We start from the raw sequence: 23,335 nt of genomic DNA, 5'->3' as shown, positions 1-23,335 counted from the left end.
CCAGGTAAACTACACTACCAACAACTCATACAAACTAACTGAGAAGCAAATGGTCTGTTCTTTCTTTTGATATATTGCATGTTAAGTTTGTTATTCATACCCCCATTTACCCTACCATTAATAAAACATGTTTTCTCTCTAAAACTATGCATAACACACATACTGCTCTATAAATTACAGTTTTGTTGCCCAAGAACAAAGAAACTATTTAAAATATTTCTGGTGTTTTTTCTCAGTATCAGTAACAGGAAGAGAAAGAGAGCAGCTTCTCCAGGATCCAACTGTGTGTCCATGAAGAGGCAAGAGCCCCCAAAATTCAGTGATGGAGCGGTGACCTTTGACCCTGTGTGAGTATCATCATGTAGAGTGAGAGACACATGAACACAGAATGCACAAAGGTTCAGAACTTTAACATGTATAACAAGTAACAAGTGGAATTCAAGATGCAAAGAAAGGAATACTTTCACTTTGTTAAAGTGTCTTAAATAGTGTTTTCTTACGCTTCTGTCTGTCATTTCCCTGTTAGATCGACATTTACACAGGAATGATTTTTGGATTGTGAATCCTTATGTGAATTGTGGATTTGGAATCCTTGAAAATTCTGGCTAGGAATAAATAAAATCAGTGGATCCCAATCTGGTTGTCATGTTGAATGGTTAGGAGTTCCCCAAAATCTCTGCTCATTTCAATATTTTTTATATTAATATATATATATACTCTGATCGATCTGCCATAAATCAGCCAATATAACTTCCTATGAATAGACTGATTATCTATGAACATGCCAATCACATGTTGATGACACAAAAATGCAAGACTGCTCAAACCAGACAGATAGAGAGAGAGAGAGAGAGAGTGTGTGTGTGTGTGTGTGTGTGTGTGTGTGTGTGTGTGTGTGTGTGAGAGAGAGAGAGAGCGAGAGTGAGTGAGTGTGTGTGCGAGAGAGAGTGAGTGTGTGTGTGTGGGATAGAGAGAGTGATTGAGTGTGTGTGTGTGTGAGAGAGAGAGAGAGACTTTGACTTTTAAAAACACTTTAATTTACAAAACACTAAGAAATCAAACCAAGAGAAACAAATAAACAATAACAATTCTTATTACCAATTAAATACCAGGTTCCCTGGTTCACTTATAGTCACCAAAACCGCTCTAACATCTCCATTCAAAATAAGGGACATTATTAGTGTGCCGATAATAATATATTCAATGACCACTCTTGACTTAAACAGAGGCACCATACTCACATCCTCTCCAGCATTCTTACACTGATGTGTCTTAAAAATGGCTAGTTTAGCTTGCCCTATTAAAAAATTGGCAAGTGTACACTGTTGCTGCCAAGACTTCATATAGCAGCAACCCAATATAGACTATTGGTATACGAGAAACCCAATTTTACAATGATTTCTCCCAACATTTCAAACAATGAACCAAGTCTAAGACACTCACAAAACATATGAAAAACTGTCAATTGCACTACAAAAAGGACATGTTGGTAAAACAGTCTCATTAAGCTATTGAAATAAAAGAGTTTAAGGCAACAATACAATGCAATAACCTCCAATGAAGGTCCCCACATCTCTTAGAGATAGGGGGTTTGTACAGTAATCTCCAAGATGGATATACCTCATCAGAAATAGAAAGCCAAGTCCTCCATTTAGTGTCCAGTCTTTGTTTCAATTGTCCAAGATGTACAGATTTCACACAAATAATTTTTTTCTCAATACAATAAAATACCAAATCCCCATAACCTTTCAGTAAGTTTGTTAGGCTTGTATCATCAACTAATTCCCAATCTTTAAGAACCAACTTAAATTCAGGAAATGTCAGAGGAATAAAACCATTCAGAAGAACATTATTTGTAAAATAAGTCAACATCGGAGAAAAAGAGGCCTTAAGATTCCTAACTGATCCCTCCACAATTCTAACCAAAGTTAGCCCAACTTGATTAGCAAGTTCATGTTCAGTTCGCCATTGGCCTTTTGTTAAATCAATCAAGTACATATCTTTCGTAATGCCAGCATTCAAAAATTTGGTGGTGTAACGAGTTAGCTCAAAGGGGAAATATTAATAATAACTCTTTATTAATTTATTATTAATAATTATTAATATTTGGGTCAGTTAATTGGATTCACTTGATGTAGCTAAATTAATAAATCAATTAAACAGTTTGTCCAATGAACTCTTCTGATTATTAATTCATTCTAAGAAAAGCATATTTTTCATGGCCACCGAAAAATAATTGTTTCTTAGCATGTACAGCGCTTAGAGCATGTAACAAGATCAAGAACGTAAAAGGGACTTTGCTGCAAGCAGAGAATCAGAACCAAATACGTATTGTGCACAAGTTTTATTAACTAAATCACAAACATAACTAAACTAAAAAAACATACATGCATACATACAGTCATGGCCAAAATTGATGGCACCCCTGATAAATATGATAAAAAATGGCTGTAAAAAATAAATCTGCATTGTTTATCCTTTTGATCTTTCCTTAAAAAAATTCACAAAAATCTAACCTTTCATTGAAGTAAAAGAACTGAAAGTGGGGGGTAAATCACATTATGAAATAAATGTTTTCTCCAAAACACGCTGGCCATAATTGTTGGCACCCTGTTATTAAACACTTTCTGCAACCTCCTTTTGCCAAGATAACAGCTCTGAGTCTTCTCCTCTAATGCCTGATGAGTTTGGAGAACACCTGACAAGAGATCAGAGACCATTCATTCCTCCATACAGAATCTCCAGATCCTTCAGATTCACAAGTTCATGTTGGTGCTTCTTCTCTTCAGTTCATTTTCTATAGTGTTCAGTTTAGGGGACTGGGACGGTCATGGCAGAAGCTTCATTTTGTGCTCAGTTACCCATTTTTGTGTTGATTTTGATGTTTGTTTTGGACCGTTGTCCTGATGGAAGATCCAACCACGGCCCATTATAAGATTTCTAGCAGAGGCCGTCAGGTTTGGATTTTTTATCTGTTTGTATTTGCTAGAATCCATAATACCATGTATCTGAACAAGATGTCCAGGACCTCCAGCAAATAAATAGGCCCACAACATATAAGATCCAGCAGTATATTTAACCGTAGGCATGGGGTACTCTTCATCCCTGTGTGCACCAAACACATCTGCTGGGTTTGCTGCCAAAAAGCCCTTTTTTTGTTTCATCTGACCACAGAATCCGGTCCCTTTTGAAGATCCAGCCGTGTCTGACAACTGAATATGCTGGAGTTTATTTTTGGAGGAGTGAGGATGATTTTTCTTGAAACCCTCCCAAACAACATGTGGTGATGTAGGGGTTGTTTGATCATTTTTTTTTAGGCTTTCTGACCCCCAAGACTCAGCTAATCTCTGCAATTCTCCATCTGTGATCCTTGAAGAGTCTTTGGCCACTCAAACTATCCTCCTCACCATCCATTAAGACAATATAGACACACGTCCACTTCCTGGCAGATTCGTAACATCTTTAGTTGATTATAACTTCTTAATTATTGTCCTGATGGTCAAAATGGGGATTTTCATTTCTTTAGATATTTTCTTACAGCCACTTTCTATTTTGTGAAGCTCAACAATCTTTTGCTGCACATCAGAACTATATTCTCTGGTTTTACTCATTGTGATGGATGAGCAAGGGAATTTGGCCTTTGTGTATTCATCATATTTAAACTCCTGTGAAACAAGAAGTCATAGCTGGACAATTTCATGTTCCTAGTCACCCTGGTGTGCTTAAAAATGTAAATATTAATGGGAATATACTTCAGAGATATTTTTTCATAAAAAATTCTAGGGGTGCCAACAATTATGGCCAGCGTGTTTTGGAGAAAAAACATTTATTTCATAATGTGATTTACCCCCCAATTTCAATTCTTTTACTTTAATGAAAGGTTAGATTTTTGTGAATTTTTTGAAGGAAAGATCAAAAGGATAAACAATGCAGATTTATTTTTTACAGCCATTTTTTATCATATTTATCAGGGGTGCCATCAATTTTGACCATGACTGTACATGCATAGGTAAAATGGTGAGTGATATGTCCCAACAGACATCAACCAGAAGAAGTAGGGAGTCACTGTGAATTTGTCTCTAATAAAGCCTGAGAAAGGTCCCACCTTTCAGGGTTGGCTCAACCAATAAGAAAGGGGAATTTCCAAGCGGGAGATTCCTCTGTGTTTGATTTATGAATCTTTGTTCTAAGTGTGCTCCTTTGCATTTGCAGCTGGATTGGTTGCTGGTGAAGAAACTATGAAAGATTCTTGTAATATTAATATGTTGCGCAGCTATCAATATATCATATACACGATCATTTCGATCTTCAAAGTACCAATTTATAGAGACCAAACATGGTATAGGTGAGGTTACATTTACCGTTGGTTCTATCATAAAATACACAGTATATAAAAAAAAATGGTAACACTTTACAATACGGGTGCACTAATAAGCATTAATTCATGCTTAACTAATGCACAGATAATCATGTGTTAATGTATGACTCATGAAGAACTAAACCATTAATTATTGATTACTGCATCAGTAACTAATAAATATTCTAAATGATTAATAGATTAAGTAATATATGAATTGTTATTAATTAAATGTGTCGTAATGTATTAATTCCTTGATAACTTATTTTATTAACTAATAGTGTAAATTAATGCGTTAATTACCACAGTTGGTCAAAGCAATGTACTTTAACTTCCAGTTGTCTGCTTTAATTAATCATTAACTAATGATTTGCAAATGTATCATTATGTTATGACTGTACTTGTTGAGGCACATGACTATTAACTAATTGTTAAGTAAAATGCCATTTATGGGTTTTGAGAGTTTGCACATGCAGTGAATGTAATGTCAGAGAATGTGTTTGAAGGAAGGGTGAGTTGGGCTGAACACAAATATCAGCACACCAGAATCTGAACTAAAAATGTAGGGGCACCTCTATCTAGCAATTTTGCAAACAGTCGTTCATGATTGATTCTATCAAATGCCTTTGACGCAGTGGTGGTTCTACATTGAATTACACCCTGGGCGAGACCCCCTGATCCCCCCCATACCAACTGTCACTCACGACGAGTCACGACCAGAAGTCAAGACTAAACCAATTCACCTTGGTGGTGGTGACCAAGTAATCGTTTTGTATTACCTATTTTTATTAGCTATTCAGACATTTCAGAAAAACAAAAATGTGCAGGAAATATAGAGGCCCGAATTTATAATATTATGAAAGAAATGTGCGTTATTTGGAAGAAAGTCGAGGTGTGACTGACTTAGATAACTATATGGATACCCCCCCCCCCCCCCTTGTCCGTTCCATTTGGGAGAGACCCAGAGGTGAACTGTCATCCACGCCCGCGCCTCCGCGCCCCCTCAAATTTGCCAATTCCCCACACAGTGAAATGATAGATAATAGAAAACCGCAAGATACTGCCTAATGCATAAATCCAAGAAGATTGAAGAATAAAAATATCATTCAGACTGCAGAAAACAAAAAAAAACATAGATACATTTAAATTTAGAGAAATGCACGGTCCAAAAGATACACCTTTAATTTGAGTTTAAACTCATATAAAGAGGATAGCGATCTCAAGGAGACAGGGAGGCTATTCCACAGCCTAGGACCGACAACAGCGAAAGCACGGTCCCCTCTTGACTTTAAGCGTGAGTGTGGCTGGGACAGCTTATAGTTACTCGGGGACCTTAGACACCTCCCAGGTACATTAACATTTACAAGTTCAGACAAGTATGAAGGTGCAAGACCATTTAAAGATTTAAAAACAAACATCAGTATTTTCATGTCAACTCTGTAATGCACCGGCAGCCAGTTAAGAGACAATAAAATCGGAGTGATATGTTCATGTTTGCGAGTCCCAGTCAGGAATCTGGCAGCTGCATTTTGGACCATTTGAAGCCTTGTAATTGAAAACTGGGGTAGTTCTACATATAAGGAATTACAATAATCCAGACGGGATAGAACGAAAGCATGTATAACTTTTTCAAGCTCTATCGGTGATAGGAAATGCTTTACTCTAGATAATAGCTTCAAGAGAAAGAAACTTGATTTGACCACTGTGTTTGTGTTTCTCTAGCTTTAAGGAGGAATCCAAAACCACTCCCAGACTCCTGACCGTAGGTTTAATATCACAGTATAGGTCTGCAGTATTAAAAGTATTTTTTCCATCTCCTAAAGAGGGGCCAAACACAATAGCCTCTGTTTTACTTGCGTTTAAATTAAGGGTGTCACGATTCTCCAAATCCTCGATTCGATTACATTTTTTATTCCAAAGTCACGGTTCGATCCGATTCTCGATTTAAAAAAAAAAATGTGAAAGCACAAGCTATGCCATTTTTAGACTTTTATGCAATATAATAATATCTGACCTTTGTTCGCAATGTGCCACACACTACATTATCAAATTTAAAACGTTTATTAACAACATAATGTAACAATAACTTATATCTTAAGTCAATTGGAAACTTAATATAACCTATTACCTATTATAGTCCCGGGGCTCCCTGGACTCCTCAGAGCAGTCACAGGCGAATAGCACGGCGTTTTAAATTGGGTTCCCACAGCATTTGCAACGCAGTACGAGAGAACGTTCTATTAAGGGAACGTACTTGGTTACTTGCGTAACCTCGGTTCCCTTAGAGATAAGGGAACGAGTACTGCGTTGCCTTGCCGTGCTATTTCGCTCATATCAGGTACTTCGCTTCAGTCGATTTAAACCTAAAGTCCTTTGGCGAGTTTTCTCTGAATTTATACACTTCAGCCGCATCCAAATTGGCGCGCTCGAGGTTGGCAGGGCGCCAAGCACTCCCGTTGGACCGCACGCCACTGCTAACTCGCCATAGGTTCGTGCAGTTGCCGCAGCACAGCCAGCTCGCTCAGACGAGCTATGATGCTCTCGCTGTGCAGCTGCAATGCGTTTTAAAATAAAGGCTTCAATATTCTCGAGAAAAGGAGTTTGTTTTACCTATTACAGGCAAGCCGAGCTGACGTGACCTATGGGGCGTGGCAGTATCGACGATTCCATTTTTTGATTCGATGATCGAGATTGAGCATTAATTTCGATCGATTTCGATTTAAAATCGACAGTAAAATTCTGTGGTCAACAGTGTCAAATGCTGCCCTCAGATCAAAGATAATTAAAATGATGGAGTCCCCAGAATCAAGAGACAACAAAATATCATTTAAAACTCTCAATAAAGCAGATTCAGTACTGTGATTAGTCCTAAAACCAGACTGAAATTTCTCTATGATACTATTCTCATCAAGGAAGCTCTGTAGTTGCAATAACACCGTTTTCTCAAGGATCTTAGATATAAAAGATAAATTTGAGATAGGTCTAAAATTTGACAAATCAGTAATGTCCGCGTTTGGCTTTTTTAATATGGGTTTCACCAAGGCATGTTTGCAAAGAGCAGGGACAAAACCTGAGAGAAGGCATCTGTTTATAATAGACAAAATCCAATGCCCCACATTATAAAAAATCTGTTTGAAGAACCATGTAGGAACAGTATCAAGAGATGAGACAGTAGGCTTCAACTTAGCGACTATATCTGTTAGACCAGCCATGGTAATTGGGTCAAAAGAGTTTAAAAACCTGATGGCCGAGAGAGTGTCTACAGGGTCAGTAGTCGAAGGCACTATGGACCGTCTAATTGTTGCCAATTTCTCAACAAAAAAATTGTGAAAATTCTCACATGTAGAAGCAGATTCAGTAAGATGATTGTTACAGGATTAAAAACAGAGTTTAGGACCTTAAACAGGATCTTTGGATTATTTGAGATTTAAAGGGGTCATATAATGGTACATGCACTTTTATAAGTTGATTGTACTGAAATGTGTGTTGGCAGTGCCTGTACACAACCATCATAAAATGATAAAAATCCATCCAGTGTTTTTTTTTAATCTTCTTATATGTTTTTCCCCGTCTCAAATCAAGCTGTTCGATTTTGTGACGTCACAAAATCGACGCCCCTCCCACAATGGCTGATTGACAGCAGCGTTTCAACACAGACCCGCCCTCGCGCCCACGTGAGCGAGCTGTCTGTCATAGCCCACGCCAACCGGCACGTTCATTGCTGATAGCTGGAGCACTGAGTAGAATGGCGTCTAAGTGATTGTGGTGTTCTGTCCTTGGGTGTAATAACGAACACAGCATCATATTGATGTTCCTAAATCCGAACCGCTGAAGACGCAGTGGCTGAGTTTGTGTTTGAATGGAATTCCCCACGATCAACATCAATGCTTTCATGTTTGCGCGAATCATTTCACCTTTACAAACGCGGTCAGTAAAAAGTTGGTTATTTGCTAAGAAGCTGCTCCTGAAAAAAGGATCAGTACCAACTATTCGTGTTCCTGCTGCACCTCCAGAAGAAGTGAGTGTAATGTTTTATGGACCTTTATATTAATTAGAGCCCGACCGATATATCGGCGGGCCGATATTATCGGCCGATATTAGGCATTTTCCAAACTATCGGTATTGGCATTTATAATGGCTGATAAATGAATATTTAAAAAATAAAATAAAAGCGGATGAAACACCCTTCAACCATGTTATGAGTGTTGGCACTGCATAGTTTGTCCACCAGAGGGCACTATACAAGGAAGATCGCTAACATCAATGAGCTTGGAAATCACAACGAACTTATTCTGCCTAAATAAAGTAATGATTACTGTATTTATAACTAGCATATCTGTAGTTCCAGTCTCTGCATTGTAAAATGTAAGTTAGGCACGCGAGGAGTGAACATTTAGACATAGAGAAAAAGTGTCAAACATAGCAGCTAGCCTGTGCAGAAAAGTTAGCTTTTCTTTTACACGTGTGAAATCCAAGTGTGCGTTGCTGACTTCATTTAGCCGCAGCATTAACGAGTCACATAATGTATTTAGTGCATCACTAAGTAGTAGATTTTAGAAGGCAGGCAGCAAATGATGATTGAAAATGGTTTGTTGTAGCTTGATGGAATAGATGGATAGAATTAAAAGAGTGCAGGTAAAGGGATAAGCAAGTTGACATTGTAATTATAAGGTAGCTTATAACATTGACATTTGGCAGACGCTTTTATCAAAAGCGACTTACATTGCATTTCAAGGTACACATTTACAATCTTATCAGTTCTTCACACACACACACACACACACACGCACACACACACACACACACACACACACACATTATTACATAATTGAATTATTACTGTCAATATTAATAATAATAGTTGACTTTTTTTGTTCAAAGGACTTTAAGTTTCATATCTTAAGTTTGTATTTTTATACATTATATTTATCAGAACTTTAATATATTCTGTTCTGTTGTGACAATAAAACAAACAAGTTTATTTTTAAACTGCATTGTCATATTATTTTAGTAAGGCTGAGGACTCTTAAATAACGACAAATAACTAATGTTAGGGAAATCTGTTCATGTTTTGTTACGCGTTTCTGGATTTTTTTTTTAAATATATATCGGCCGATATATCGGAATATCGGATTTTTAAATCACCAAATATTTATATCGGTATCGGCCTTTAAAATCCTTTATCGGTCGGGCTCTAATATTAATCTTTATATTAATCTTTTAATCTTTGCAAATCGCTTGCTGCACGCTTCACGATGAATGCAGCTATTTTTACACTCGGGTATGTTGAAAACTTTTTCTTCGTCGAAGCAAGAAACCAGGAGACGTTGGGGATCACGTTCAAACAAAGTTATTCTTTATTGAGGACTTCGCGTTGACGCGGCTGCAGTTCTTCCCAAATCATTCTGGCTAACATACTTTACATGGTTTCTTTATAGGTCTTTCAGTGGGCTGTCCTTAAAGGTGCTAAACATACACACAGCCTTAGAGGTAACCACTAAATCTAATCATCTAAAGACAATAGAGGCAATTGCCCCCAACTGACTTCCCCAAATGGTATAAACACAAATGGTCCCGAGAACTAATGTAACAGTCACACACAGTTCAGCTCTTAGTTGGAAGATCAAAGATGGTATAAACAACAAATGGTCACGAGACCTTAGACTAGGTAACATTCACACACAGTCCAACTCTTAGTTGGAAGATCAAAGACTAACAAAACCCCTGACTATTACAATGTTTAGACAGCTGACTTAAAGCTGACTTCTGATCAGTAAATTGATGCCATCATGTTCACCTTGAATGCCCAATACAGTGTAATTCACCTTAGTTTTTCATTTGATGTTATGTAAGGAAGTAAGATCAGCAGATCTTAAACATATTCTTAAATTTGGATCCTTCAGGTACATTACGGCATGTTTTCTATGTACGACGTTCTCAATATAATTCATAATCCCACGTTTATAATGAACGATGCGTTATGGTTATTGTGTTATTGTGTTACAAAGGGTGTACGCACAGAACAGAGGGGCGGGGTGAGCAAAGCTCATTATCATTTAAAGACACATGCACTTAAACGGCGTGCTGAAAACAGAGCTGTTTTTTGACCAGGTAAAATTTGTGTTTTTTACAATACTAATGAGAATTTTTAATTAAAGTATATTACAAACTTTTAATTTAGACCCTAAAGAATCATATTAGCTTGTACAAAAATGACATTATATGACTCCTTTAAGTTAATATTTTAGAAAAATATTGAGACTTTTGGTATGCCTTTAAGGAATCCCGCAAAATTTCATAGGACACCTGCAACCTGTCCTTTTTCCATCTACGCTCTGCTCTTCTGCAAAGTTGTCTTATTTGGCGAGTGTTGCTATTCAGCCAAGGTTCAGATTTATGTTTCTGACATTTAAGTCTCAGGGGTGCAACAGTGTCAAGAGCGTTGGTACAGAGAGAATTAAATCAACTTAATTGCTCATCGATATCTACTGTATTTAGATGTTTAATAGAGAACACCTGCTCAGCATCAGAAAAAACTGCAGAAAAAGCATCGGCAGATGATGGACAAGACAGGCCTACACGTGACCATTTACTAGGTCTAACAGATGCAGTGGTGTAACAGGAAAGATCAATATTGAAAACAACAGGCCTGTGGTCAGAAAAGCTTAAGTCACCAATTTGAAGATCTGAAATGGAGAAACCATGGAATAAAACTAAATCGAGCGAATGGCCATGTACGTGGGTTGGCTGATTTACCCATTGTACAAAATCACATGCTTCAATAAGACTTAAAAAATCCTTTGCTAGTGCTGAGGAGTTAGAGCATACGTGAACATTAAAGTCACCAACAATTAAAAGTCTATCATATTACTCATTTAAAAAAATCTTTGTTTGTTTTCGGAGGACGATAGACTACAGCAATTACCAGTGAGTTTGCCTGATCTAATGATGAGTTGTACCTCAAAAGACGAATAAAAATCAGTTTCTAGTAAGTATACTGTAGGAACAGACAAAGTTAAAAGTGGATGGGAGAAAGAGCTTGGAACATTATTATCAGAGGAGTTCTGGAGCAATGCCCTCCATAGAGTGAATGGTAGTACTTCTTGTGCCCGATTGAGTCTTATACAGTTTAAGGTTTTGCACCGTGTGCACCTATAAGCAGAACAAGGATTGCTTCTTTTAATCCTGCTTTTGATAAGACCTGTTTAAGATGTCAAATTGGAGAAGCTGATCTGACTCACATGTTTTGGACGTGCCCTACACTTACTGTTTACTAGTCAACCATATTTGATACACTCTCTCAAGTATGTAACGTGCAACTGAAGCCATGTGCTGAACTTGCTATATTTGGTGCTCCAGCTGATGAATCGAATCTGACTCGAAAACAACTAAACATTGCTTTTGCATCCTTATTGGCTCGTAGACGGGTGTTATTACATTGGAAATCTGCAAACCCACCTAAAGCATCACACTGGCTTCAGGATCTGATGTTATACCTACATTTGGAAAAGATTAAATATTCAATTAGAGGATCCCATCAATTTTCATATGTCTGGCAACCCTTATTATCCTATTTTTCTGCCATAAATGTACTCCCTGGGGAGTAGTGGGACTTTCTGTCACAGTGTCTGGTTTGTGTTTCCCTGGGTCACCAATAGAGGTCCTCTTTCCCCACGGTGTCATTCACTCTTACTACATTTCCCATCATCCTGTTCTGTCACTCATTGTATCATTGCACACAGCTGTTTCCCGTCACCTCATTAGTATCTGTGTATATATACCCTGGTTGTTTCAGGGCCCGTCCACACGGAGACGCGTTTCGCTGTATACGTATACATTTTTTATCGTATTGGCGTTTCGTCCACACGGATCCGGCGTTTTGGGAGACTGAAACCGCTATTTTTTGAAACCGGGTCCCAAAGTGGATAAATCTGAAAACGACACCCTTGCGGTTTCGTGTGTACAGTCAATCCGTATATTTTGTGAAACGATGATGTCATCACATCACGTGTCGTCTGTGTCACGAGTAACAGCAACAACAATAATGGCGGACTTATATGATTGTATTCGTGCTGCAGAAGCAACTAAGCCTACTAGCTTTATTACAGCAAAATCTATTGCTTCTCTGCAACTGTGGTGAGCAAAAAGCGATAATCTTTGTCGTCTTCTTCTTGGTTCGTATACAGCGCGCAAGGTTATGCGCATGCTCAAAGTCTTCTTCTCCGTGTATAGTGTATCTCTGTGGCAGAATTACAGCGCCCCAAACTGGTCTGGCATATATACTACACCGTTTTCAGTCGGTTTCAGTGGTTTCGTGTGTACGCAGATATTTCTTGAGACGACGCCGTGTTTACGGAATTTTTTTTTAGAACGAGGAAAAAAAAATATCGGATCGGGAACGCACCGGCTTCGTGTGGACGTGGCCTCAGTGTTTGTCACGGAGTCCTTGTTTGTATCACACCACTTCCGAGTTCTGTTCTTGCCGTTTGTTTTGTTCCTGTTCATGTTTGGATTGCTCTATTGGATATTGACCTTTGCCTGGACTGTTTATGAGATTGGATTACCCTAACATTAAAGTAACACATACTGCATATTGGATCTACCTTTCTTCTATTCTTGTGTGGATCGTGACAGAAGGACTCCGTCACACCTAGATCCAGCGGTATGTGTTCCAACTTCTCCTCCCCAGCCACCGAGCTGGAGAGGAGAGATATGTTTGAGGGAACCCGCCTAGTCATTTTTCGTGGGACCCGGGGAGGTCGCAGAGGAGTTGGTGGTCGAGAGGAAGTCCAACACCACTTTCCTCCATGGCCCCCCTTCGACCCTGGGCTCGTGAGGGATGGATCGGAGCCGCCGTCTCGCCATCGCGGATGGAGAAGGGGGAGGAGGCACACGTCTGCCGAGCCAGTGTCTTCGGACAAGATGGCCGCCACAGAGACTGTTCACATCACTTCTGTCGATCCAGAGACTGTTCACGTCATGTCTGCCGAGCCTGTGTCTTCGGACAAGATGGCCGCTGACACGTTATTGGATTATTTTTCTATGCTATCCAAGATCCTAGAGATTCCTAGGAGTATTCAGGTTACGTCTGCTGATCCAGAGACTGTTCACGTCACGTCCGCCGAGCCTGTGTCTTCGGACAAGATGGCTGCCGCTGAGATTGTTCACGTCATGTCTGCTGAGCCTGTGTCTTCGGACAAGATGGCCGCTGCCGAGCCTTTTCACATCACGCCTGCCGAGCCTGGGTCTTCGGACAAGATGGCCGCCGCCGAGCTTGTTCACGTCACGCCTGCCGAGCCTGTGTCTCCAGACAGGATGGCCACCGCCGAGCCTGTGTCTTCGGACAAGATGGCCGTCGTCTAGCCTTTGTCTTCGGAGAAGATGGCCGCTGAGCCGGTGTCTGTTCCTGAGCCGGTGGTGTCTGTTCCAGTTCCTGAGCCGGTGGTGCCAGTTCCAGTGCCTGAGCCGGTGGTGCCAGTTCCAGTACCTGAGCCGGTGGTGCCAGTTCCAGTGCCTGAGCTGGTGGTGCCAGTTCCAGTGCCTGAGCCGGTGGTGCCAGTTCCAGTGCCTGAGCCGGTGGTGCCAGTTCCAGTGCCTGAGCCGGTGGTGCCAGTTCCAGTGCCTGAGCCGGTGGTGCCAGTACCAGTTCCTGAGCCGGTGGTGCCAGTTCCAGTGCCTGAGCCGGTGGTGCCAGTACCAGTTCCTGAGCCAGTTCCAGTTCCTGAGCCGGTGGTGCCAGTTCCAGTTCCTGAGCCGGTGGTGCCAGTTCCAGTGCCTGAGCCGGTGGTGCCAGTTCCAGTGCCTGAGCCGGTGGTGCCAGTTCCAGTTCCTGAGCCGGTGGTGCCAGTTCCAGTGCCTGAGCCGGTGGTGCCAGTACCAGTTCCTGAGCCGGTGGTGCCAGTACCAGTTCCTGAGCCGGTGGTGCCAGTTCCAGTGCCTGAGCCGGTGGTGCCAGTTCCAGTGCCTGAGCCGGTGGTGCCAGTTCCAGTGCCTGAGCCGGTGGTGCCAGTTCCAGTTCCTGAGCCGGTGGTGCCAGTTCCAGTGCCTGAGCCGGTGGTGCCAGTTCCAGTGCCTGAGCCGGTGGTGCCAGTTCCAGTGCCTGAGCCGGTGGTGCCAGTTCCAGTGCCAGTGCCTGAGCCGTGGCCGCCCGAGTGGAAGTCTCCGCCCTGGCCGGCCGAGGGAAAGTTTCCGCCCTGGCCGCCAGATGGACTGCCCGCTCCGCCCTGGCCGCCCGAGGGAGAGTCTCCGCCCTGGCCGCCCGAGGGAGAGTCTCCGCCCTGGCCACCCGAGGGAGAGTCTCCGCCCTGGCCGGCCGAGGGAAAGTTTCCGCCCTGGCCGCCAGATGGACTGCCCGCTCCGCCCTGGCCGCCCGAGGGAGAGTCTCCGCCCTGGCCGCCCGAGGGAGAGTCTCCGCCCTGGCCGCCCGAGGGAGAGTCTCCGCCCTGGCCGCCCGAGGGAAAGTCTCCGCCCTGGCCGCCCGAGGGAAAGTCTCCGCACTGGCCGCCAGATGGCCTGGCCGCTCCGCCCTGGGCGCCCGAGGGAAAGTTTCCGCCCTGGCCACCAGATGGACTGGCTGCTCCGCCCTGGCCGCCCGAGGGAAAGTCTCCGCCCTGGCCGCCCGAGGGAAAGTCTCCGCCCTGGCCGCCAGATGGACTGGCCGCTCCGCCCTGGGCGCCCGAGGGAGAGTCTCCGCCCTGGCCGCCCGATGAATGGTCATCTCCGCCCTGGCTGCCAGATGGACTGTCACTCCCTGTCCCCGTTTCCCCCCATGGACCTGGCCCCCCATCCCTCCCCCTGATCCTCCACCAGTCCACCTCCCTCCTGAACTCTTGTTTTGTTTATCACGTCTTGGAGCGTCTGGTAGCTGCTCCGTAGAGGGGGGGTTATGTCACAGTGTTTGGTTTGTGTTCCCTGGGTAAACACTAGATGTCCTCCTTCCACACGGTGTCTGGCACTTTCTGAACTACATTCCCCACAATTCTTGTCTCATCATTGCACTCAGCTGTCCCTTATCACTGATCATTGCACTCAGCCAATTACCCATTATCATTGTCGTTTCCCTGTGTATATATACCCTGTCTGTTTTAGTGTGTGTCACGGAGTCCTTGTTGTATATCACGCCACTTCTGTGTTCTGTTCCTGCCTGTTCTTGTTTGTGTCTTGTTTTGGATTGCCTTATCGGATTTTGACCCATGCCTGGACTTGACCACTGATACGGATTTCCCTAATAAATATATACTAACTGCAATAGGCTTTATGCCCAGCTCCACTACTTCCTGAACTTCAGCCAGCTCCTTTGTTTCCTGTCTGCCATCATTGGACAAACTGATTAATCCAGGTGTGTCTGATTATTGTTACTGAGGTCAGGCACACCTGGATTAATCAGTTTGTCCAATAATGGCAGACAGGAAACAAAGGAGCTGGCTGAAGTTCAGGAAGTAGTGGAGCTGGGCATAAAGCCTATTGGATCTTCTACCTCTGTTCTTGTGTGGGATCGTGACACTTTCATTGGTATTATAACTTTTTATTTTATACACACCTCTCTATATGACAAACTTGTGGCCTTTGAAGCTCTGGCACAAGTGCTCCAGGTATATACATGTGTAGATATGTAGGGCTTGTGTTCATTGTTGTTTCACTGTTACGCTTTTGATTGTGGTGTCCAACTTTTTTTCTGCTTTTTTAAAATATTTTTTATTTATTTATTTATTTATTTTTTGTACTATTATAATTATTGTTTATAATTTTATAATATTGTATCAGTATTACTATTATTACTATTATTATTATCATTTTCATCTTTTGTGTAATCACTATTAATGAACATCATGTAAGGCAGATTGTTCTGGGTTGGTTGGGGAGGGTTTGAAAATGTAAAAAATACAATCTCTGTATGAAAAATAGCATTTGTTCTTGAAATAAAAAAATAAATAAAAATAAATAAAAAAATAAATTCTTATAATTGACATTTCTCTGGGCCAATCGGAATCTTAGCACTTTTTCTCTTGGCCAATCGGAATCTTAGCACTTTTTCTCTTGGCCAATCGGAATCTTAGCACTTGCGTCAGAGTCTTGAAGCGCACAGCGTCAACTGAGCTCGCCATAGAGCTGGTAAGTCCCGCCCCTTCCGTAAAACCCCGCTGGACCTCAAGGTTGAAAAACCGTCAATGCAAGTGAATGGGAGAAAATAATTATTTTCTGGTCCCGTTTGAATTGTGCCATGAATGTGAACATATGTTGTCTGTGAATTTTTTATATAATCTTTCATGTTACGAGTTTGACAGTATATGGTATGATTCTTCGGCTAGCAGTTGTAGAAGAGACATAACGAGAAAGACTACATGTCGCCTATGTGACGTCACCCCATAATGTTGACTTACCCGTGGTTTTCGCCAACCTCAACGATTTTGTCCTCTCCCTGAAAGAAGGCGGTGAAGTGTACCAAAGACACAGCCATGTTTAGCGGGATCCGTGAGCTAGTGTCCGTGTGTGAGTGGTGGTGACGTTTCAAACGCGTCGAAAGCAGCGATGAGTTGTAGTCCGCAAAGTGCTCTCACACAAAGTCAAACCGTATCAAACTTCTACCCACTAAATTGTAGCATTCTTCACACGAAAGATTATATAAAAAATTCACAGACAACATATGTTCACATTCATGGCACAATTCAAACGGGACCAGAAAATAATAATTTTCTCCCATTCACTTGCATTGACGGTTTTTCAACTTTGAGGTCCAGGGGGATTAGCGGAAGGGGCAGGACTTACCAGCTCTATAGAGAGCCTAAGTCCCTCCCCTTCCGGTGGAACACCAATGGACCTTAATATCTATTTTTTACAGTCTATGCTTAATACATACAACCGGCACATCCGGGAACTTAACTGTCAATTTCGTAACCGCCCCTTTTTAGGGGAAAACAAACCAGAGTTCCCATAGACTTCAATACAAAATAGCGGCACAAAACAACGTCCGTACACAGCCGGCAGACGTGTATAACTTCATAAATCACTTAGATGAAATATGTCGAGTAATTATATGTTCACCCTGCCTTCCATAGAGCGTGAACGATACATTTATAAACTTAATTTGGGCAACTTAAAAACATGTCCCTTTCATTCTAACAGCGTCAAATTGGTCTAACAACCCCACCCAGTGGCCAGAAGTGTCTTACCCGGACATTTACTCGTACCTCATCGAGTCACCAGGTAGCCAGTGAATGATTTTACTTAGGTTTTAAGAAATAAACATCTTTAAATGTATATATATTATGTCTTTATATTTAGAGTAGCTATTTAGAGTAACTACTGAGTGCGCCACTTTTCTGTCCAGCCATACAACTAGCCTGATTTAGCTTTCGATAGCATATCCGTAAATCATGATATTTCCATAACAGCAAGATATGGATGACGATGGCAGGCAGAGATGGGCATAAATACATGGAAATGTAAGGAATACAAAGGAATAAATGTCAATTTTGGGTTTTTACAGATATTATTGGTGCACCCAACCACACAACAACTCTTTGGCATGTTTGTAAGGGTTAGTACACGTCCTAAATCCGATACTGTGTATGGCGGTCGCTGGTTTGTTTTCCCCTAAAAGTGGGCGTGAACCTTTTCAGAGACGTTCTATGATGCTACGCCGGTTGTGCGTATTCGGAAAAATATTGTATGGTAGTCAATGGCGAGAGACAAATATTTTGATCTCGTTTGAAATGTGCACTGAATTACACTTGTTTGTCAATTTAAAAGATACATTTTAAAGTCAAGAAAGTCACAGTTTGATGTAAAACTGTTGAGGTATAAGACTGTGAAAATACGTAATTACAAAGACTACAAACCCACATGTGACGTCATACCTTTTCTCTCAATGAATGAAGCTAACTTTACTGAAGCTAACGTCTGTCCTTTTTTTATAGTCTTACGTTATAATCGCAATGTTACGCCGTCATGCCTGAGTGTTTTGTACCAGACTGCACATACGAGCAACGGCTTGCTCGTTGTTTTGCTTCCCGGGAGATGTAGTTCATTGAGTGATTTTCACATAAAACTAAATGTTACTCTTCTGTTTTATGACAAACTGCGACTTTCTTGACTTTCATAATTATCTTTTAAATTGACAAACATCATATGTGTAATTCAGGGCACAGTTCAGACGGAATAAAAAGATAAGTTGTCTCTCGCCATTGACTACCATACATATTTTTTCCGAAATAAGGTCCCATGAGCCGGAAGCGGAGGGGAGGGACTTTTAGGCTCTCTATTGGATGAGACACCTGGCTACCGTGCGAGTCTAATGGAAACTCATGCATGAATTTTCCTGCATTGAACTTGTTTTAGCGCCCGCCAAAGTGAATATTTGTCCCGCCAAAGTCTTATTTGATCGGTGAGTAATGTAGATGAACTGTTGCGCTTGTGACAGGGCGCATGTTTAACTGAAAGAACGAGCAGAGAGAGAGAGCCCCGGTCGCGCGCACTCTCTCTCTCTTCGGAGCCAGGCGAAAGTGTAAACAAGACTTCACCGTCTACGAACTAAGCGCTGTCTTGCTCTCTCTCCCTCGCACATATTAATCAAAATAAATCGACACGTAAAAGGTCGGAAGACCAAAAGTTTCATGTGGAGCATTCTGAGATTTTTTTTCTCCTGAATTACCGCTGGTGTGAATTGTGCTAAATAACAACACTTTAATTAAACGAAGAAAACTATCCAGTGATGAAATGTTTTCTGTGTTGACACAAATCTTGGATGTCCATGTCCAACTGCTGGGATAATCACACAACGCGCACGACACGTCCAATTCGCGAACTAATGACTCCTTTGAACCAATTCATTTTAATGAATGGTTAAAACAACTAACCCTTTCCAACAGTGAACTCAGGAGACGTGGGAGACAGTGAACTCTGAATCGGTGTAACTAATCAGTAACACTTTACAATAAGGTTCTATTTATTACATAAATTACATAAAAAGTACAGTTTGCTTACTCAAGCTTAAGCTTTAAAATAAATAAAACCACTTGTTTTTTTGAAAAGCATATGACTACATTTTTCCACACAGTGCTATCAAGAATCGATAAGAGAATCGTTAAAGAATCGGATCGATAATCAGAATCGTCAGTGGCATTATTATTGATAAAATCTTATCAATTCCCATCCCTATGTGAAGACAGTAAAATTATAATCAAACATTAAAGAACATACCGGTACATGTTTTTTTAATAGTTTTTTTTTTTGAGTTAAAAAATTAAAACATTTTGCTAACATGAGGTCTTATTGTGTTACTGTCAGTCTTTTTACATCAGTGCAAAACTAGGGTATGCAGATTAAGACCACTATTCATCAGCATGCATTGATTAATCCCATGGCATGTAGCAAAAAAATCCCGTGGCATGTAGCACATTTGTGTGTTTCCCATTTGAATGGTCAGCGTATGAGGCGGCGGCTGCTTACGCTGGGTCCTAACGTTATAGGCTTTTGCTTCAATTTTGATGAAATTATTCTCTAATCGGTTGCATATTATGTCGTGGATACATCCCTTGAATGCATACTGCAGTCCCTTTTGTCTTGCTCTCTCAGATTTTTACCTGTTCGCCAAAAATGACTAATTATCTCCTTGGGAATGTCTGAAACCATTGCACACTGTAATAGACGTGCCAGGCGCGAAAGCTTGACAGGCGTAGCAACAGTAACTAAGGAGGGCGAGGCTTAGCGAAGGGTCAATTATACATTATTTAAGGTTATTTTATATTTGTTAAAATATTGATATACTGTAGAAATTCATTTGTCCCTCGATGCAAGCCAATGTCAACTGTGTGTGTGTGTGTGTGTGTGTGTGTGTTTTCTAGTGTGGATCACGGTTCAGAAGTTAAAGAGTTCATGATGACATCAAGACTACACAGATGTAAGTCCTCAAACACACAGTTTTAGTGTGTGTTGTTGTAAATGTTGCTGTTGTAATGTGTGTTCTTGTGTTCAGATGCCGTTGATCTCACACTGGATCCAAACACAGCACACACTCAACTCGTTCTGTCTGAGGAGAACAGAAAGGTGACGTGTGTGTATAAGAGGCAGTCGTATCCTGATCATCCAGAGAGATTTGAGTATCGTCCTCAGGTTCTGTGTGGAGAGAGTCTGACTGGACGCTGTTACTGGGAGGCTGAATGGAGTGGAGATTATACTCATATATCAGTGTCATATAAAGGAATCAAGAGGAAAGGAGAGAGTCGTGACTGTGTGTTTGGATGTAATGAGAAGTCCTGGAGTCTGAGACGCTCTAATCACAGATTCTCTGTCTATCACAATAGTAACCGCACTGCTGTTTCTGCTGGTTCAGGATCCTGTAAGAGAGTAGGAGTGTTTGTGGACGTGTCGGCCGGCACTCTGTCCTTCTACAGCGTCTCTGACACACACACACTCACACACTTACACACATTCACACACACATTCACTGAACCCCTCTATGCTGGATTTGGGGTTTATTATAACTCTTCAGCGTCTCTGTGTCACATTAAACAGCGTCCTGAGAGAAACAACAGTGATACACACACAACCGGGTGAGTGAAATAAACTGTGTCTTAGTGAAGGATTTTTCCAGATTGAATAATAGTTCAATCGTCTGTTCTTCATACATCACTAAACACCAGAGATGCACCATATTGGGTTTTTGCTGATACTCCATATGCTGATATTTTACAGCATGTTTTGGCCAATAAATACATATTTTCCTTTGTTTTGAAAACAACACAGAGTCTCTCCTGTGCAGAGACTATAAACAAATTACTCTTCATTTTAGATTTACTGGTATTTCTCAAAAGCTCCTGATCACACACGATCTCTAAACTGTAATTTGCTATTTTCTGTAATTTTCTAGCTGTAGTGTGATCTTCTTTTCTATTAATATCCCTGCAGACGAGGAATAAGACAGAAATAATCAAATTCACTCAGTATTACTTGATCTATTCCAGCACTCCTTCAATTACAATCAAGCACAGTTAACTGTAGACAGTTGTGTTGTAAGCAGTAAAACAGTCCAGTTCTTTATAGTCAAACTCATTTATTATGTTTGATAATGAACATTTCTGTCCACCCCAGACTGCTGATGGTCCTTATCTGTCCACCTCTGTGAAAATATCCACACTGATTTATAGAAGACTTGACACATTATTCAGCTTGAGCTTATTGATGGAGAATATAGAGTTCATGTTGGCTAGTTAAACATAACTGGACAATTATGTGTCAATTAAACTCTCATTATAGTATATATTTGTTTGTTATATTTGATTGTTTGTTAGTAGTGAGTGACATCACAGGTGTCAGTCGCAGCATTATATACTAGCTTTATATTTTCTCTCTGTGAAACTGCTTGTCAAAAATAGTTTTTTTATAGTAAACTGTTTGTATGTTGTTGGTTTTGAATTGTTGGTAACGCTTTACAATAAGGTCCCATTAGTTAACATTAGTTAATGCATTAACTGTATTTGTTAACGTTAGTTAGTCAACTGTTCATTGCTAGGTCATGTTAGTTCAGGTCCATTAAATAATATTGACAGATACAACTTTTGATTTTAATAATGTATTAATAAACATTGAAAATAACATTAACTGAGATGAATAAAAGCAGCTGACTCTTTGCTTCTGCCTTCTTCTGGTTCTTCACAGGTTCTCTCAGCCCAAACCTTCTGGGCTCGATATTCACCCGCTGCTGAACTGTCAGTCTTGTGTCCATATAGCTGATGATTCTGATCAGTGGCTTCAGATTGAGCCGTCGGCCTGTACAGATGAAGGAGGGTCAAAGTTCAGGGTCAGCACTGACCCAGGCCGTTATGAGTGTGTCAGGACCAGAATGCGATGGGTCTGTGACTGTGTCGTCACCCTTCAGTACCGTACCGTAGACGGACTCTTCCTCAACGCAGAGCTGAAGAGGCTGCAGTGCAGCCGGATCGGTCCAGTGATTGACGTGACGGTGATCTCAGGGAAACTGGAGGAAGTTCATCTGCCCCATTACGCCTGTTTAGGAGAGTCTGACCCCTCTCTCAAAGATGCTGTGAAAGTCCTCACCGTAAAAGGCGATGGAATAACCACAGAACCTGTGCAGTTGACCCGATTCCATGCTAAGATTGTCCAACCATCCTTCTCTCTGAAAACATTAATTATAAGATTGATATATGGATGGGAAGAACACTGCGATCTTCTTCTCTACATGTGTTCTAAAGATCCTCCCATTCTACATCTCTACTTTTTTCCATTTGATCCCTGTGAAAGAAAAAAAGTTGAGGAAACTGAAAAATCATTTTCATCATGCATCATCAGGCATCCCAGACCTGGCAGGCCATTTCGGATGAACACGCCACACATTCTTGAGGTTCCTGGTGCCTCCACTATCAGTCCTGAAGAAGGGATCACACTCACAAGAGAAACTCCCCCAAACTTCTTCAAGGTCAACACAAGTCTGGAGAATGATCTTCAAATGACTCTTATCAGAGAAGAGGATCAGAAGACTGTCTGGACTACAACGATTAAGAAAAATGAACTGAAAAAGAGAGACGAGTCGTGTCTGAATAGTGATCAGATTCATCCTAAGAGAGACGAGCCGTGTCTGAATAGTGAGGCAGATAAAGCAAGATATTTTGATGAGCATTGGTCAGATCTCATTCAGGGGGTTACAAATGTCCAGATCATTGCAGATAAACTGCGTCAGCAAGAACTAATTCATGAGGAACAATATGCAGAAATCACACAGTGTTTAACCAGTCAGGAGAGCATGAGAAAGATCTGTGACATTGTTCGCAAACACAGAGATCCTGTGAAAGCTGAATTCATCTCAGTTCTTCAGAAAGAGAAGCTTTACCCCTTTTGAACATGGATGTCAGGGTCCTGCCCTTTGTCTTTGTTCAATGTTTCCTTGTTTGTGTTGTGTCTGATCACATGGCTTTGTCTTTGTTTGTGTTTGCCATGTGCTCCTCTTGTCCCGCCTCCTTGTTT

Source organism: Squalius cephalus (assembly GCF_949319135.1).
Source record: "Squalius cephalus genome assembly, chromosome: 1".
NCBI classification, from domain to species: Eukaryota; Metazoa; Chordata; class Actinopteri; order Cypriniformes; family Leuciscidae; genus Squalius; species Squalius cephalus.
Note: the sequence above shows the minus strand (reverse complement) of the source record.